Source organism: Nomascus leucogenys, chromosome 11, assembly GCF_006542625.1.
Source record: "Nomascus leucogenys isolate Asia chromosome 11, Asia_NLE_v1, whole genome shotgun sequence".
Classification (NCBI taxonomy): Eukaryota; Metazoa; Chordata; class Mammalia; order Primates; family Hylobatidae; genus Nomascus; species Nomascus leucogenys.
In genome coordinates, this window is record NC_044391.1 from 48265929 (window position 1) to 48275478 (window position 9550).

Genomic DNA, 9550 nt, shown 5'->3' on the forward strand with positions numbered 1-9550 from the left:
AAGTAACATAAAAAGTAATCAGGCATTAGAATTTTCATTTATTCTTTGCTCTTTTTTTTTTTTCATTTTTTACTTTCCCTTTTCTCTGTGTTTTGTTGTATTTTGTTTGTTTGTTTTGAGATGGAGTTTCGCTCTTGTTGCCCAGGCTGGAGTGCAATGGCGCAATCTCGGCTCATCACAACCTCCGCCTCCCGGGTTCAAATGACTCTCCTGCCTCAGCCTCCCGAGTAGCTGGGATTACAGGCATATGCCACTACACCCAGCTAATTTTGTATTTTTATTAGAGATGGGGTTTCTCCATGTTGGTCAGGCTGGTCTTAAACTCCTGACCTCAGGTGATCTGCCTACCTGAGCCTCCCAAAGTGCTGGAATTACAGACATAAGCTACCATGCCCGGCCTGTGTTTTTATTTTATATTATAAGATTTCTTATTTGTATTACAAGATACCCTAAAATATATCTTTAAAAAGCCCTGCACAGAGAGGCACATAAGCCTAGGTTTGGGAAGTGGAAGTCTTCATTCTAATCCTTACTGTGCTCTAGTGGTGGAAGACAAGACAATTAATTCACTTACCCTCCCATCTTCTTGTCTATTCTACAAGATGGATAAGATAATTCATGCCCTGTTCATCTCACAGGATCATAGTGAGGGGAGATTTGTCAAAGTATTTTATAAACACAAGCATTGTAGAAGCATCATCCATGCTTTTTCATGATGTACTTATGAGAGGGTAGATTTTGGTTTAAGACACATCCATTGGAAGCTACATCCAAAGGAGTTTCCTAAAATTGTCACCTTTAGGAGCTATGCTAGGTCGCACCTATAAAGTTTCCCCAAAGGCAGAATTGTAGAGAGGCTACACAAAACTGGGAAAGGAAAATTCTTGAAGAATATACAAATAGTCAAAAAGTCTTTTCTGATGACTGCTAGTTCCATACATAAATAATTACCACTCTGCAGTGGACTGAATGTTTGTCCCCACCAAAATTCATATGCTGAAATCCTCACCCCAAGGTGACGGTGTCAGTAGGTGAGGCCTTTGGGAGGTGATTAGATCATGAGGGTAGAGCTCTCATGAATGGGATTAGCGCCCTTAGAAATGAGACCCAAGACAGCTATCTTACCACTTCTGCTCTGTGAGGACACAGTGGGAGACGGACATTTGTGAACCAGAAAACAGGCCCTTACCAGCCAGGACCTTGATCTTATACTTCCCAGCCTCCAGTACTGTGAGAAATGAATTTTTGTTTGTTTGTTTAAAAGCCACCCAGTCTACGGTAATTTGTTATAGCAGTCTGGCTGGACTACGACACATTCTTAAATTCTACACCTTTTCCCCTAGTCTTAACAGCCTAAATTTTTGTTTCTGTAACTCTGCCTTGACATCTCATGTTTTAGTTTTTTCTTTAACCCTGTGCCATACACAACATACACAAAAACACTATGCAGAAGGAAATTAGAACTCAAAAGAAATCAATACCTTAGATGTTTATTTTTAGATTTTAAAGTGGTAACAAAATGGCATTTATCAAATAGGGTGTTATTCCTATATATGGCAAGAACTCTTGTTAGCTTTTTGTACTTTGAGGGGTAGAATGAAAAAGTACATACTTTTACTGATTATGAAAGTAGTCTGAGTTTGTAGAAAAAGGGAAGAAACTATGGAAAGAAAATAATATAATTCTTATATAATTTTTATTAATATCATTTATCAAGGATTGTTTTTAACATTTTAATATATTTTCTTCCAGACAGCTTTCTATATAAACAGACAAATAGACTTGCATATATGTTTTAAAATTTGGATGAAATTGTATATATAGTATTAGATCTTCATTTTTTAAATTTAGCGTTTTTATTATGATTATAGTTTTAAACCCTTAATTATTCTTCACAGTCATGATTTTAACTGTTTGTATCTTACTTCATTGTATGGAGTAATTGTGATGTAATTTTTTTTCTCCAGGTGTTGGATACATTAACATAATAATAACTACCATGTATGGAGCACTTAGTGCCTGTGATTGTGGTAATAACTTTAGTTACATTATCTTTTTATTCTCACAGCTGGGTTGAATCATATGAATTATCCAGTATTTGACTGGTTTTGACTTACGAAAGTGTTAATTTCATGTGATTCAACCTCATACATATTACCATTATACAGATACCAAGTTTTAGAGGTTACTTACCTGCCTAGGTTGCACAGCATGTGGGGAGCTGGGGTGTGAACCCACATCTGTCTGATTCCAAATCCTTAATCTTAACCACCACTATGCTATTACAAGTTATTGAATTGGGGTTGTCAAAATTTTTTTTTAATGAATGCTCTCCCTTCTGTTCCTATTAACATACATCTTTCCAATTAAAATAATGTTGCTTTAACTTCTTTAAATATATAACGTCATGATGATCAGAAAGATTTCTTCTTTTCCTGTTTGTTTATCTAATACTTCTATCCTTTATTAGAAATCTACCCTATTTAAACAAATTAAATTACATCAAAGTCTAACCATGGGAACATTGCAGAGCACTTCACTTTCTCTAGGTTCAAGACGCTCCCTCTTTATTCTTTTATTCTCTGACCTAACTCTTCAGATTACACATGTGGGTCACTTATTTTTACCATGATAATGCTATAGGATTGGGCATAATTCCATACAGTCTTCCTGTATGCAGCCAAGATCAGAGAAGTAAGGATAATGAAAAGTCACTCGTTAAGCATGTACTATGGGCGATTCATAATGCAAAGTACTTCACACATTATATTACATTCTCACTGTAATCCTATGGAATATAACTTATCCTCATTTTACTGATGAGAAAACTGAAAATTAGATGTGTCCGTTTGCTTGCAGGTACACAAGAAGAGACAGAGCTAGGATTTTAATCTGGGTTGGACTCCTGGGCAAATACCGGTTTTGTACAATAATATTGGACATAAATATTCATTTCTCTCAGAAAACAGAAACCAACTCATGCATGTTGAGTTTCAATCATCTTCTAAACACATCTTAAACATCCTGAATTCTTGCTTGGATGTTTCTCTCTCAGCACAGAAAAATGTCTTCTTCCGCTGACCTCCACACTTTTCTGGCTCAGGCTCCCCATCTACCAGTTCTTTTGCTAGACTAAGTGTGTAACTTTAATTCACTGAGCTTTGATTTGCTCATCTACAAAAATAGATCCAGTTCAGCTTCAAAACTCTACAAGTCTGTGTGTAAGAAGGAAGAAGACACAGCATCCATTAGACAAAAGGAAACAGGATAACCTTATCAGTAGTTTGTAAATTACAGCATTTTTCTTAGCATTTTCTTCTATGCTAAGAAAAAGCACAAACTCACTGAATATAATCTATTGCAGGGTCATCTGTAAATGCATAAGGTCAAGGTGATGAAATTTGTAATATAGAACTGAAAAATATGCAATGTATCTATAAGGAAACTACCGCACCTCATTGGTTGTTATCGCTTTTGTTTTTGTTTGGTGGATGGTGGGAGGGTTGTTTTTGTTGTCGTTTTGTGTCAAAGAAAGAACACTTGTTCTGGAAGAAGATAAACTTGAATTCTGGAGTCAGATCCAGCCTGTTTTTTAATCTCATATGATCCATGATATCCCTTGTTGTTAAATACATTTTGAAAAAAAAGCTCTGGCGTTGTCATTTAATTAAACCACCTTTTCCTTCTATAGCTATGGGAAAGTAAATTTTAAGTGTCATACTTTTACACAGTTCATGATTATTTTATTATACAGTTTGTGAATCAAAGCACCGTGCTTTAAAGAAAATCTATTTATATTTATGAAATTCCCATTTCTCTCTAAAATAACAAAATGTTGTGATATCCAGGAAAACTATCTTCTCATCATATAAAAAATGATGGGAGGAGAGTAAGAGTCTCCCATTATACATAAATATTCTCTCAGAACAACCTCTAGCTACCTCCACTGTCAGAGCTACCACTTAAACCTTGATAGCTATGAGGCTACCCTATCTAAAAAATAATGGAAACGAGGGTTGAAGAAGATGGAAAATATAGTCTTCTTGCATCTTAAGATGGCTAGAATATTGCCTCTTAAATAGAAGAAAACATGTTATAAAAGGGATGTAGCAGCTGATTGCTTGATCTCTTAACCTTCTGACATTTCATTTTGGAAAAATAAAATTTATGCCACAAGTGCAAGGCTCAGCTAACAGAGTAGTAATGACATGGAGAAAAATGAAAACTGTGGAGTATTTATTGGGCAGAAAGTAACAGAATAAAAGAGCCAAATACAGCATCATTTTAAAGGAACAGTTCTTAAAATAATAAGATTTAAATGGCCTCGTGGCATAAAGAATGTGTTAAATTCCCCTGTACAGTCATTACATCAAGCTGAAAGCCAAAAACCTTTCTTGTTGAATGAGAATATTTATGTTTGGTCTGTGGTTAATCAATATAATCAGATATATGACCAAAAAATATACTATTTTTATTTATTTATTTATGTATTTATTTATTTTGAGTTGGAGTCTTGCTCTGTCACCAGGCCGGAGTGCAGTGGCGTGATCTTGGCTCACTGCAACCTCCGCCTCCCAAGTTCAAGCAATTCTCCTGCCTCAGCCTCCCAAGTAGCTGGGATTACAGGCGCGCACCACCACGCCCGGCTAATTTTTTTGTATCTTTAGTAGAGATGGGTTTTCACCATGTTGGCCAGGCCGGTCTCGAACTTCTGATCTCGTGATCTGCCTGCCTCAGCCTCCCAAAGTGCTGGGATTACAGGCGTGAGCCACCGTGCCTGGCCCAAATGTTTTTATGAGTGAGAAAGAAATAGGACGAAGGATCCTTGGAAAACCAATATGATAGAGGAGAACATAACTGCATATTTCCAAACAGCATCTGGGGGCTTAAAAGGAAAGATACAGCTTATCAACCATAAGGGCTGCCCATCTACAGTGACAGGCTTCTACGAAACCAGGCTTTTGGCTTGGGTGGTAATGCTGGTTATTCTGTGATACAGTTCATTCAAGTAGAATGGAAGGACCCTCATTTAGGAACTTAAGTGCATCTCATTAAAGATAAGTGATAATGAAAAAAGTGAAGACGTTTGCATTTGAGCCATTTGAGGACAGGCTAAGATTACAATGTGAAGGGCAAGATGAGTGTGAGTTACGTGAGTGATACAGCACCTAAAGGAGCATCCAAGGTCAAAACTCCAGAGAAGCAAAAACCTTCTGTAAGGAACAAGAGAGCTTTCCAGGGACCCTTCATCTGAACTGTTTGCCTCATGAGGAGTGGTATGGTCCAGTGGAAAGGGTATCTCCTTGAGAGTCACACCGACCTGGGTTCACATTCCGGTTCGGCACATAATTGCTGCTTAGCTGGGGATAATATACCTATTCTGCAGGGTGGTTATGTTAACTAAGGTAGTAACCATAGACAAAGTACCTAACACGTATTAGATGCCAATGAATCTACATTGTCGTCTCATCAACAATGATGCTGGTCATCATTTCGAAGCCATTTAACTTTTCACAAATACAAGCAGGCTGTCATTTCTGATGCAGACCTTTATCCTGTGCTGTACTCTGTGCTGGAAATCCTAGAAAGGTAGAGGTAGAAAAGAAAATGAGAGAAACTTATTCTATAACCTCCACTCCAAAGGACTGTCATTGGAAATATCCTTTAAAAATGAATATTTCCCTTTTTAAGAACAGAGGTTCTTAAATTGGGTCATTTCTAGGCAGCTGAGTGCCTTGTGAAGAACTACTTTTCCTCTCAGTCACTACCTCTTAACCTTTCTTCACTATGGCCTCCACCTCCCACCAGCCTTTTAGACATTTTTTACTAATCATCACTCTCATAATATTTTAATGCAATAGATATACTGTATATCTGTGCCTATGCATAAAGAATGAGGTATTTTTGCCTCCTAGTTTCATCAGCCAAGTTTCACTCCACTGGAGGCAAGATTGCCTATACATGCTCAAAGTTTCTTCTCCAGTCCCCAACCACCCCTGCTCTCACCATCACGCCCCAAGCCAGGATTTGCCTACATTCAGCTTTCACCATAAGTCAGGGGTGCTGACACCAGTGAATCTGTCTTCACATGACAAACAATAAAAAGAGGAAGATAGGAGAAAAGGCAAGAGGAATTTCATAAATAAAGTTTTACGGACAGACACAAGCCAAAGGGAATGAAATCACCAGTTATGGCAGAAGACTGAATCACTGCTCAGAACTATCAAACCCCAAAACTTAATTCATGCCTACACTTACAGAAACTCATGGTACAGATTGGAAAGGAAATGGTATCTTAACCAATACTGTTCCAATGTTTTCCTCATGTCTTTACTTTTTAATGTGCATGTGCCCATGTGTGTGCATTATAAAACAAGTGTAAGTTAGATATTAGTTGATATTTCCCTCTAACAAATGTTTTTGGACACTTCCAGTATCTTCTACGTTATTAAGCTTGCTCACAATGTGCTCCATTCAATCTAATCTCCAGGTGCAACGTTTTTGTTGCTCTTCAAGCTTACTAATTTCTTATTACTTGCTAAATCTCTAAAACTGATTATTTAGGAAATGCCATAATGAGCAAACCCTCCTTATGTGATAAATTTGCACTTGACATCTGACCAAGAAAATTCAGTGTCTGTATGTGTGTTTGGAAATATTATTATATCGCGACACAGTAAAAAACTCTAACCATAGGTTATTAGTGTGTACATATACTGCTTTTCCTAATGAAGTACCTTCCCAGATCAAACTTTGAGAAAGTTATTTGTAGACTGGCTCTTTTTGGTTGGTATGATATGTTGTGTTAGAAATGATTTTCTCTCATGTTGGCATTTTAACTTGAATTAAATTCTTTGCTAAGTTTTTCTAACAACAGTGTTGTTAGGAATTACTTTGAGGAACGATGACAGGGTAGATTCAGTCAATGCAAGCTATATCCTTAGGCCACTAAATAACAGGATTTTCTGTACGTTCAAAGACTGAGAGAATCCTAAGCCAGGAACCTAGGATTTCATGGTTAAGCAGGATTAAGTTAACTGCCCTGAACTTCTTGAAGCATGAAGTTCTCAGTTTGATTTCTTAGCCCTTTGGTCTACAGTGGGTGTATGGTATATCCCTTGTGAAGTCTGCTCTTCACTGGGCTTTAAGCAATGACTGATGAAGGATCAAAAATAGTTGCAATTTAAGTGGTAAAAAAAGAAAAGTAAAAGAGAGATGGAAATCAGCACTCACAACACTGGTAGGAATCAAAATTGTTGCTACATTTCTTAGGGAAAAGGTGGCAGTATTTATCAAGAGACTAAATGAGCATACCCTATAACCCAGCAAATGGATGTCTAAAAACTTATCCTAAAGAGCTGACAATGAAGGGGCCTAAAGATTTACAATAAGGCTAATAGTTGCAAGGTTATTTATAATATTTTTTTAATGTAAGCCCCTAACTGTCCCACTGTGGGGAAATGATTAAATAAACAATGGCAGATCTAAATATTTCCATACAAAAACAGGTAACAAAACTAGTAAGAAATCAATTATAAGTGAAATATGCCAGTCACAAAAACACAAATACCATATGAGGCCACTTATACGAAGTACCTAGAATCATCAAAATCACAGATACAGGAAGTAGAATGGTGATTGCCAGGGGCTGGAGGGACTGCGGAGTGGAGAGTTGTTGTTCAATGAGTACAGAATTTCAATTTTGCAAGATGAAAAGAGTTTTTAGAGATTGTGTGCAGAACGATACAAATGTACTTAACGCTGCTAAACTGCACCCTTAAAATGGTTAAGGTGGTAAATTTTATGTTATGTATGTTTTGCCACAATTAAAAATTTAAAATTTTAATAACAATTGTATCTTGAAGATGACATTTGGAGTAGTTTTAATTTTCTTCATTTAATTTGTCTAAGTTTTCTAAATATTTTCTGGAAACCATGTATTTTGTTTGTAATAAGTGGGGGATCTAGTTATATGAAAAAAAACTCATTCTTTAGTTGATATTTTTAGTAGCTGATAGCTTTGTGTGATAAAAGAAAGATATTTGGTTATTGTCCTTGTGGAACATATTTTTTTTACCCAGAATGCTCTCACTGCAATATACCCCCATACTTACCTACAGAAGATGTACATACCCTTCAAGACCCAATTTGAGTCCACCCTCCCTAAGAAATATTCCCTTATGACATTAGTGAGAATTCATTCTCATTTTCAATAAGAAAATGAGTGATAGCAATAATAATAATACCTAATGTTATTTAGGTGTAACAAGCACTGTAACAAGCACTGAGATTAGCACATCATTTTGTCTCCTAAAAAGTCACACATGTCCCACCTCTCAAGCTTGGTGTTTGGTCAGTGGGGATCCATGCAGGTTCAACATGTGTATGGAGAAGTGTTATTTCTATTTGGGGCCCATTCACCCTGGCCACGGCATGATGTTCGTCCACAACAATTGCAAGGTGTTCAGATTTTGTAAATCTAAATGTCATTAAAACTTTAAAAAGAAGCGCAAGTCTCGCAAGGTCATGTGGACTAAAGCATTCCAGAAAGCAGCTGGTGAAAAGCTTACGGTGGATAATTCATTTAAATATGAAAAATGTAGAAATGAACCTATCAAATACCAGTGAGAGCTATGGAATAAAACTATTGATGCAATGAAGAGAGTTGAAGAGATCAAACAGAAACGCCAAGCTAACTTTACAATGAACAAATTGAAGAAAAACAGAGCGACAGAAAGTTCAGGATATATCAAAGAAGTAAAGCAAAACATCCATCTTATTGAAGTCCCTCTGGCAGGCAAAGAAAGCAGCCGGAAGAGAAAATGGTACAGCAATGATAACAGGATGTGGACATGGAAGATGCTTCTTAAAAACCTCACTGTAACTATTTCTATATGTACACTTGAAAATGTCCTTTGGAGATTTGGAACTGCTAAATTATTGTTTTTTTTTTTTTTTACATAAGGTCACTTAAATGAAAAGTGATTAAAATATATATTTCCTACATTACTGTCTACAAAACATCAGTTATTATAAATGTTAGATTGCATCTCCATGTTAAATCTTCACTGATAGATATAGTTATGTAAATCATGAAAATTCTGTTTATAACTATAAAAGTGAATTGTGGGTGTAAAATGGTCAGCCATTTGGATAATGTCACAAGGCAGCATTTATACGGTAACTAATGACAAAAATTCATGGCTAGCGAGATATAAAATAAAATATTCTTTGCAGTAAAATATTTCATTTATTGTTATGGAATCAGGGGGATACAACAAGGAACCAACGATTTGTATGACAGAGTTGAATATCTTTTATTTTGACTTCAGTATTTCCTGTTTTGGTTTATTAGCATCTTAGAACAGCATAATGGCATCGTTTGATGGGGCCTAATTATACTGGACTGTTTTGACCTGGTTACCTGGTTTAGCCATTCTGATAGGTAATGGTGGATATTGTAAATGAGAGCTGAATAGTCTCTGCCTGAAATGGCACTATACCCTATAATTTCCACTTTGGAGAATACTCAGTTCTAACTTGTGATTCC

The 9550-nt window shown here is 36.4% G+C and overlaps 1 pseudogene; it reads left to right on the forward strand.

The window, feature by feature from the left end:
• The first annotated feature begins 8379 nt into the window (after positions 1-8379).
• LOC100585520 lies at positions 8380-8870 on the forward strand (annotated as a pseudogene).
• Positions 8871-9550: the final 680 nt, after the last annotated feature.